Source organism: Phaethon lepturus, unplaced genomic scaffold, assembly GCF_000687285.1.
Source record: "Phaethon lepturus isolate BGI_N335 unplaced genomic scaffold, ASM68728v1 scaffold55643, whole genome shotgun sequence".
NCBI lineage: Eukaryota > Metazoa > Chordata > Aves > Phaethontiformes > Phaethontidae > Phaethon > Phaethon lepturus.
The window spans coordinates 27,866-38,589 of NW_010532332.1; positions in this window are offsets into that span (position 1 = coordinate 27,866).

Below are 10,724 nucleotides of genomic sequence, written 5' to 3' on the forward strand. Positions count from 1 at the left end.
CAGAGAACAGAAATAGCAGTCTGTACATGACACTGCCTTGCTTGCAAGGGACAGTTTGTCAACAAACTGAGTCTTAAGTCAATATTTGCATTAATCCTTTTTACACCATTTATAATCTCATAAAAGCTTACAGCTGAGTCTGGCCGGCAGCCCGTTGTCTCACGTGGCATACTTTCTGGGCATGCTTCTGTAATTGACATGGATATCAAGGCAGAGATGGAGACTCGGTAGATAATACAACTGTATCATTTATATCTCATGGCCACATACATTATCACTTAGGTTACATCAAGAGAGCCTAACTATCATGCTTAAGGATGTAAAACAATTCCAGAGTGAAAGTGGTTCAAAACAACAATGTGAAGCTGCACTGTTAGAGGTTGGATGAAAAAAACCTCTCTACTGATCACTGGAGGATACCTGATTTGGAGACATCTCACTGTGAAAATGACCAAGTCTGCTCTGAACATTTCTTGAGACGCTTACTCATTGCAGTATTCTTATGCTCTGCATGCTGGAAGATGCACAGTTTGCATTTTTCAGTATTTTCTCACAAGTTTAGCAACACCTTTATACTGGATTTGCTACAGACTTAGTATCTTTCCAAAGTCCTTTTCCACAAAAAAGAATTTTAATTTGTCCATTTAATGTCAAAAAAAGTGAGCTAGGTTGGCTAGAATTGCATTCTCTCAAAATGTCTTTGAAGAAATATCCCGAATAATTTCTCTTTAACTTCCTATTTCTGGACTAGTTTTGTTTCAACATAAGCTGCTCATAGAGCCCAAGTGTTTTCTGTATTTGTAAAGGAGCCAGGCATTGCACAAGGTTTTACCAAGTCCAGCACGTGGACTTAAGTATGATGGCTAAAATCGTTAATCAGTAGTTCATTATTCAGTCTTCTACCAAGATTTAAAGATGTGGCCAAGCAAACCTGGAATTCAGAAAAATTACCATTCTGATTAAAAGTTGAGGTCAGCATCGTTTACAGTTACCATCTTACCTTCTTGTTTGCTTTACATCCTGAGCCATTGATCCTTCCAGAGAAGAGCTAGCCTGCACACTTGAGTTGAAAAAACGAGATTCAGAAACTAAGAACATGTAAACTCTAAAAAAAGAGCTTAAATTTAAGAAATTGTTAGTCACCAGGGAAAGCAGTAGACCATAAATGATGGAAAATTTGAAAAGTGAGTCTATATGTGCCTTGAGGCCACATTAAGTTGAGCATTTAATTGTTAAAAGTTAAACAAGTGTCTGAACCAAGTTCAACCCTTACATTACTTCCTTACAATACTATGGTTTGAAGGCACATGAGCGCTCACTGTTCGAGTGTACGATTTTTTCTTTAATTACCTTTAAATATTTGGAATAATGAAGCTCAAAACCTATTTCAAAGATATCCAAGTTTATTACTGAAAAAATGCAATATTCAAATGTGTATGATACAGTAAGTAGTTGCATTTGTACATGTAAACCTTAATAAAGTAAACAGCATCTCAAAGACAAATTTATGCCAAAAGTGTCTCACAATAGTTAATCAGATCAAGAACTTTTTCCTTGGTCAATTTTTTTAGTTCTGGGGTACATATCGACTTGTAGAAGTAATCTTAAAACACAAAGAAACCTGAAGCTGACAGGCCAGAGGAACTTGCAGCTTGTAGTGCATAAAAGTCAATTTCTCTGAAACACTCTGTGGTACTGTAATCTGTATTTTAAATATTACTTACAAAGTGTGGATTTAGGAATAGAAAAAATAGTTGAAACTTTATTATCATTCCTTACTTAGAAACCAAGTTGTATTTAAATATTACATAAATTTCAAGTATATACACATTTTAAGAAATCTCTTATGATCACGATATTGCAAGTTAGCCAGGACTATCAGAGTAAAAAATGACTGAACTATGTTATTCAGTTGGATTTTACATGAGATTACTTCAAAGGACTGAAATTCCAGTGATACTATTCTAAGTAAAAATTAGAGCCAACAGTTTGGAAGATTTTTCAATACAAAACTCTGAGTCATCTAAATAGAACACAAAATAAAAAGGTGATCTGAATTTGTTTTTCATGATTAACAAAAAATCATCGCGTCCTCAGTATTAAGAACCTCATTAGCTTTAGACTGCATTGAGTTTAATCCTAGTTTCTCACCCGGTAGCATCCTAACAACTAGCTGATGGCAATAAGAATGCAAACTACAGAGAACATATAACATTATCAAAGTTATGGCAAAAAGTTAGAACGAGCCACCAAAACGTAGCACAAGATAATTTCCAGTGCAGTGAAGAGGGAATATACCATTAACATTTCAAGACTAAATCCCAGTCCTGGATTAAAAAAAGTTCCTGTATAGCAAAGTGATTTCTCTACAGTTCCTTGTTGTGCCGTTAGAACTTTGTGCTGTTGTGGTAACCTTGTGCTATCATGATGATGCCAAAATCATGCCAATACAAATTTCTGGTAAATGTGGTTGCAATGTCAATATTAAACAAAAATTGTCAATATGAGGCTATTATATAAATTTAAAAACACTAGGATTGTGTAGGGTATTTGGGACACCTGTGCGCCTGTGGGGAGGGACATAAGGAGTGCATAAGGTAGTGCTTGGAAAAGTGGCTGAAGGGCCAGATCCAGAAATGGATGCACCCTGTGCTTCCTCACGCCGCTCCATCCAACACATACCAACTTGCAAAAAGCACCAAGCAAACTACTCTTTGTGCGCTTTCTGCTTTGGCTTCTCAGCTAGGGACATCCAAAAAGAGCCTGCAAAAAATGCTGCAGTTACAGAATTGCCCTGGAAATTGGACTGCCAGCAAGAAGACATCGTTTAATAAAACACTGAGGATAAGTAAAGAACGAGCTAGAGGAGAGAAGGAAAAGGATCAGGAGGGCTGTCACCATGCTCCAGCTTCAACACCTTGTTTTGCAGAACTGCGTGGGATTCCAGAGCAAAAGTCTCTGAAGTGAAGAGAAGCCCTTTGCTGCTTCTGCTCATCCTCAGCCTCAAAAAGCTGGCTCACTGCATTTTACCCCAGCAGAACATGGCCGTTGCAAGAATGAGGTTGCGTATGAAAAGACTTAGGGATCTTTTAAAGCTGCTAAATTTTCCACTGCAGGAATTTAGGTTTGCAAGTCACTTAAACGCTTTCAGAAAGTTTCACTGCATGCATTTCAGCCAGACAAAGTATGTATTTGAACTAACAAAATAACAAGTCTGTCTAAATGTGTAATTCTGTTTGAATCCTAGTGTCAGCCTTAAAACCAAATAAACATTATTATGAAAGGCTGGCCAAACAAGCAACATTAACAGTTTATGAGGATTACAAAAAATAAAATGCTTCTGGAAGTACTATTGCATTGTGAGTGATTGTTGATACCACTGTTTTTATCTCTGTTCCTTTTCTCCTACATAACACTTAATACAAAACATGATTGTTTCATTTCTCATTAACTTTACTGCCTTCATATTTAGCTGTTTGTATAAAATGAGTTTCATTGATATGACCATTCCCTAGTGTATGTAAAAAATCTAGGTTTGTTAATAGTTTTAATTAAAATTTGTAGCACTTGTAAGTTAACTATCTATGAACCGTCTCTTTTCATTTTATGGACAAGGATCATTTTCAGTTAATCAAAACTATATGCTTCTAAACATGTTTGTATTAATTTGCCCCTGAATGAACTGTGACATAACACAGAAGATTAATAAATCCCAAGATGCCATGTAGGACTGTGCAGATAATGCCACTGGATCCCATGGCTTCAGAAATTCTCTCCGGCAGCTCTCCCATTTGGAGTCTGCAATGGAAGAAGCCGCAGCAAGGAAACAGCAGACGTGCACTACTTACATTAGACTGATGATCTTAATGGCACGTTAAAAATAAAATATCACCAAAGTTCTTGCCTATCCCCATATTAACACTCACCCTAAAGCTGTGTTTCCCAAGGTGTTTTTCCTTCTGCAGAACTTTTCATGAAGGAAACCTCAGGAGATTTATGAATTTATGCATTAAATTATGTACCTATTAACGTATTTTCACTAGGCCCTCCAGATATTTTTCTTCTGAGTTTTCAACGGGACAGAACTGAACCTAACTGATCCTCAGAACACAATTTAAGACAATCTGGTGTCAGAAAAGGGCATAGCAACAGCCGATCTTTGTTTTGTAGTAATGAAGACATGTACTTCCAAAGAAACATCTATCAAAAACCCACTTATTGTCCATCATCACTATGGAAATTTCAGCCTTGTCATCATCAATATTAACTTCAATGTTCATCTAATTTTTCTCTGTAAATCCTTTAACAAAAAGGGGTAGGGAAGAAAAATAAGAAAATGGCCATCATGTGGTTTGCCTTGTTTCCAAATATTAGTATTCTATCGGGATGCTCGATCACTGTGCTGTGTTTCTGGTAAGAAAACACAATTACAGCGTAACAAATTGAGAGCCTGTGCTCAATCTTCAGGCAGCCCTGTTAGTGCCCAGTTACGAATACCGAGCTCTTCATGCATCCGTCTACATAGAGACGGACTTTGACCCCTAAGAAGGAACCTCTCATTACGATGGTTAACGAAGCAGAATTCTTTTTTTTTTTTTCCTTTTTGAGTCACCAGAATTAAGATCTCACACATTAGGCACAAATTTAGAATAAAAAGTCATAAGGAATGAGATGTGTATAATGTATGTGGAGCTTTTGCTATTTCCGAAATGGAACATCCTTTTGTCTGAATCAAGAACACGGAAGTTTGTTAGGAATAATTAAGACGTTTTGGACTAATCCTTTGTATTTAAAAATATCTAGTTGCTCATGCAGTCTCTCTAAGGGCGCATGCATAGAGCAAAGTTGTTATAGATTAGATCTGCAATGATCTAAAGCGTTTTTGCACAAATTGAAGTTCTAAAGCTTTGTCGGATTTCACAAACGCAGCTTGCATGCAGTCTATTCATACTGGTCATTTGTTTGGAAAGACAATATTTAGAATATGAAAAGATCATTCACCATTCATAAAATACATTATTCCTGAGGACAGTGTGTGCCTTATACTTTAGTAAAATAACGTGCAGTCAATGCAAACAGCATACTAAACAAAGTCTAGCAAAAAGTTTTCTCAGCTTAAGCAAATGGCTAGATAGTGGCAAAACCCTTAGACATTGCTGATGTCATCCAAAAATAAAGGAACACACACAGTGTTTCTCCAAAACTTCTTGTGCTTTTTCAGTGCGCAAAATGCACAATGTCAGATCTACATACGTGCCTTTGATATACTCTTATACACCAGTGTTGAAAACCATTAATACTACATATATTTAAATGTCAAATACAAAAAGGTTTTCTTGCCTATGTGTTTTTTAAGTCCAACTGGAATTTTCCTAAGCATGTACTGACACGTGCTAATATCCACAGCAGAAACAGGAAAGTATAAAACAATCAATCAATATTTCTGATTTTGAATTTTCTGATTTTGAGTTCTGATTTGAATTTTCTAATTTTATCCTGTATCGTTATGCCTTGGGCCAGCCAAGGCATTTTGGTTTTAGAGAAAACATTAAAAAGAGAGCTCATCTGTGACCTTCTGAAACACTGAAGTTCTACTGCTGTGTGGCACAGAAACAGAAGCTGTGACACACGCTTAATGCTGTCAAACAGTGCTTGATATTCCACAGAATGAAAGAGAGAGACAATAAATTAAATCAAACAATGCGATTCCATAAGCATTGAGGAGAGCACGTTAATTATTTCTGATAAGGACTCCTTAAGGAACTTAATGCACAACCCAGAACACGAAGGAACAAAACAGCCTTTCCAAAATACGGGAAGCTGAGCTCCATCAGCCCTTTATGACAGAACTAATAATATATCTGATTAGACCATACCTTCCAATTTCTTTCCTCCTTTGTGCAATACTGTAGATACTCCTATAGTTGCCTTGTCTGGTCAAAGAGAGCTGGAATTGACCAAGAAATCTCATGAATATCGTGAAACAACTAACGAACTTAAGATCTGATGCTAGGCCTCCTAGATACAATAGATCATACTCATCCACTCTGATGGGTTCCTGACTCTTAAAATTAATTTGATATGGCATAATAAAATGATTGTGCTAATACATGCAAGTGAATACTGGAATCACACTTTTTGTTTCAATAGGGTACTGTAAGTAGTAAAAATTCAGGTCTTTTCATACCTGTCAGCAGTGATTTTGCTGCAGCTTTATCCCTAAAAATAATGTTAAAATTTGTAGCCTTCATAGTTACTGTGCTTTGCTCACTCTTCGCTTTTTAAATTTTTCTCATCCAGTATAGAGAAGCATTATTTAAAATCGTACAAGAGAAACAGAATGATTGTAACTGTTTCTCCACTCCCTTCTCTGCAGGTGAACCCTGCACACTTGTTTAAATTGTTTGAATTAAGTGCTTGTCTTTTCCCACATTATGAAATGTTAGTGATAGACAATTTCATCACCAAAGTGTGACTAAAACCATAAGCAACACTGCTGTATGCACGTAAAAACTGAAATGTCATTCTTTACAGGAACATCTACCTTTTATAGTGATTTTATCCAACCCCCTCCCCCCCGAAGCTGGAAGAAGGCATACAAATAATAATAAAAAAATCTAAAAGTAACCACTCTGTGTGTGTGCATTTATATACAGTCTGTATACATATCCGCCGGTACCTAACTCCCACGCTTTGACTTATTTAGGCCAATAAAAGAAGTGCACGTTACTGGAACATTTACTATTACAATAAGAAGAGCATTGTTATAAAGTGCTCTGCTTCTCCTTCCCTGAACAAGCAGGTCACAATGTTATACTGCATGTCTGATATATATCTGCATAAGCTTGCATACTATAAAGAGTTAATTGTATATTCAGGATGAAGAATATTTCAAGTTAGCGTTCTGTGAAGTCATGGAATCATTGCCCAGATAAGTCAAAGGGAACAGTAACACAGCGAGACATCCGCATGCTACATCAGAGCATGAAAATGACAGTTCTTCCTCCTGGAAGCCTGTGGAGGTGGCCTTTCTGCACACGGCAGTGGAAAGACAACTCAACAGCCGTGTCATTTTCAAATATAGCTGCAATGTGGGCAATGCGACGCATCTCTTCGTGCTGCTGTTCTTGAATTTAGAATTTTTGGTTTTCAACTAGAAAGATAAATTGATGACAACTGATGTGCAAATCTTAAACTGCATAGTATATATTAAGCAGCCATAGACCCTTTTTTTTAGGGCAGGACCACATCCACAATCTCAACAGGAGACTAGGACAAACCTGACAAAACAGTAAGCCTGAAAGATCATTTATGTCAAGTTATGGCCACAAAGGCAACAATTGCTCTTTTCTTCAGAGGCGTTACAGATGGAGCTGAGCAATCAGAAGCTGTAGAAGTAGTGGATATCATGTAAGTTTGTTTTAGTCATGCCCTTAGTGTATAAGTTCACGGTAATTTTTAATTTTCATTATGCTGTTAGTATCTTCAGGAACAGCATGAAAACTCATTGCCTTTTTTTAAACCAGAGCATCCAAATTTTTTATCTGTCTGCACATTCCTGAGTGCCATTCGTCCTTGGTGCTCACCACAGACCAGGTAAGGCTTTTCATTTTCTTCATCAGAAGCATCTATTTTCCAGTTCCCACCAAAGCCTGCAACTGTTCTTCCCAGCAAGAACATATATACACCGCGAATCTCACACACTGATGCCGGACTCTGACTTCATTTTGCGACTGCACTCTTCCATTTCGAAACAGCCTTTTTGCTGCAGCATGGTATTGACTAAGGCCATTCATGGTGATACTGTTTCCCGTTTTTTTTCCTTTCTCTCTGCAAATGCTCCAGTTCAGCCTCATACATCATTTCCTGGACTAAGTATTTCTCCCTCCTCATTCTGTCGCACAAGTCTTTGGGCATGTCTGGAATCAGGTAGGCAATGAAAGACTTTATGCCAAAAACAAGGTGCTGAAAAGAAGAACAAAAATAATTGCTTCAAAGATGCATAAATATTCATTTCTAGGACCACATTTCAGGGCCTGAAAGCCCGTGGCAAAACTGGAGCTGAGATTTAATTCATGACTGAAAAGCAACTCCTTTAATATATAGACCCACACATATCAGAGTAAATGAGCAGTCTACCAGAAATGTCAAAACGATGAAATCTCCTGAAAAGTAAAACTAAGGGTATAGCTAGTGACCTAAGTGACTGCAGGACATGCTAGTTTGAGTAACAGCAGCAAACACTACCTACAAGCAGTCTTTGTTAAGAGCTTGTAATTGAAGTAACCAGCTTCCTGGACAGTACGTAACGTGTTCTTCAAAGTTAGTGCACACATTTCTACGTTTATATTGGGCTAGAATCACTTACCGTTTTCCTGACACAGATTTTTAACTTGTAATAACCGTGCTTACTGTACATGTAAGTTGCATTTCTTCTTTTTCAATAAAACACGAAACATTTAGTTGGGAACCAACATGATGTATAAGATGACTGTTAGGAAATACGATTTTGAAGGGACTTTAAAATCTGTGCATGCTCTGTCAATTCAATTTGAAGAGGCTGACTGACAACAGTTTGGGGGGGCCATTTTTTTTTTTCTCTCTCAAGTGTAATGAAGAAGCAGTTGATGATACTAACAATTTATTTACAGGACTATGGTAAAAAAGACTTTAAAGAAGTAGAAGGGAACTATTCCTTTCCATGACTAACCTCAAATACTATGATGAAGGCCAGCCGCGCTGCCAGGACATGCCAGAACTGCAAAGTGAATTCATACGGAGTTGAACTCCACGGTGGGGCTCTGTAATCTCTATATCTGTAATGAAATGAAAAACCCAGTAAGTTAGCCTGTGCTCAAAAACCTGAACATGGTGAAGAGCTCTCTAGTTTACCCCAGATCTGGCTCAAAGGAGAGGAGCTGAAGTGAAAGCATACCTCAAGAGGAATTAAACAGAAAAGGAGAAGAATAGTCCATGATGCAGGCAGTTAAATAGGGCTTCTTAGAAGATGACACTTTTTGCTTTTTTTAACACCTTTTTTGACGCTTTTTTTGTCACAAAATCCAGAGCGATTTCTTTTGTTGTTACAAAGCTGACACCTTGGAGCGTTAAGTGTGTTGACTCTAAATTGGTTCTTGTACTTGCTTATAAGCATTTGAGATTCTCCAGACAAAGTCTGCACAAATGTAACACGATTCTGTAACTCCTTAGTCAATTCAAGCTAACTCTCACTATAAAACTAAATCTGAAACCACGAGGAGTGCACTCATGCAATGCCGTATTCGAAATATTCTAAATTCTAAACGTCACATGCTAAATTTCTTGTATTCATCTTGCATAACTGTGTGGGATTTCAACCTGCGTTAGAGCCACAACAAAAATTTTCATTGTGTATTTTAATTAATAGACCTCAGAAAGCTTAACAAAACTGAAATGAGAATTTTCACCCTTCTTGGCAGCTGGAGAAACTTCAACATGAAATAATTCATAGAAGCATGAAAGATACATCCTGCAAGATTCCTGGAAAAGCTCAGAACACAGGTTTCCAGTGTGTTAGCATTGCGTCCTACCACACAGTGTTTGCACCTGAGGCTTCCATGTTGAACAAACTTGAACTCCAAAGCTTTTACAGGCAAAAAAGAAAACTATTCTGCCAGTAACTTAAGCACTGACTTTCAATTTAATGTCTATGCCCGTATCATAAGAAGGGAGAGCATCGAAACATACCGGCAGTATCCTGAGTATCCCATCCCAAGTTCACTCAAATCAAATACCGATAAACTGCTGTTGACATATCCTTTTAAGCACCTGAAAGAAAAAGACACCGGGTCGGGACCTTCTTCATGAAGGGGTTATACGGCATAGAACCTGTAAGTAAACATATTGTGCTATCACATATTGTGAGCATACTGGTTTTTTTTTTATCAGGACAAAAGCAATTCTAAAACTTTAAGCAGAGAAGCAAACTTTTATTGGAAAGAAACAAATAATGTTTGTTTCAGGGATAACACCATTTAAAAATCCATTTTCAGCACTTTTAATGCTTTTGCTTCTTACCTACCAGCAGATAGAAATCAAAAAATTGTTGCAACGGTGTTCTTCACTGTCTGCTAAAATTACTGAACTTAGAAAGACAGCTAGAGAGGCAGAGAGGGGAATAATTTAACATCCTTGCAGAATCTGACACCAATCATGCAGCACGTACCAAAAAATGACAAGTTTTACGACTTGAATCAAAAAAGAATTTTCACAAAAGTAAAATGAACAGTGCATGTATACCAAACAGCCACCTTAAAGGCAACAATTTATTAGTATTAATGACAGAAATCACATAAACACATTGAATTTATGACTGTAGGAGTGACATTTTTATCTATTCTTGGAAAACGACGGACACGTAAGACATCCCATCTTCTTCAAAATCTGTCCTGTAATGTAACAAAGGGCCTTCTGAAAGGCAAAGAACACTTAAAAAGAGATGCATCAGGGATCCTGTTACACCTCCTGAACATTCAGATATGCTGTGACACCTCAAATCACAACTGGCAAAAGAAGAAATAGAATCACATAGTTCTCTATAGCATTTTTCTGCTGTGGTCTCTCTCGTCCTATCCTGCCTCATTCTTTTTGCCCTTAAATTCTCTCTTCCTGTGGCAGCACAGGACGAGTAAATCTCTATTTTGAATCACAAGAGATGGAGCAATGAGGGAGGGAGGGAGGGAGGG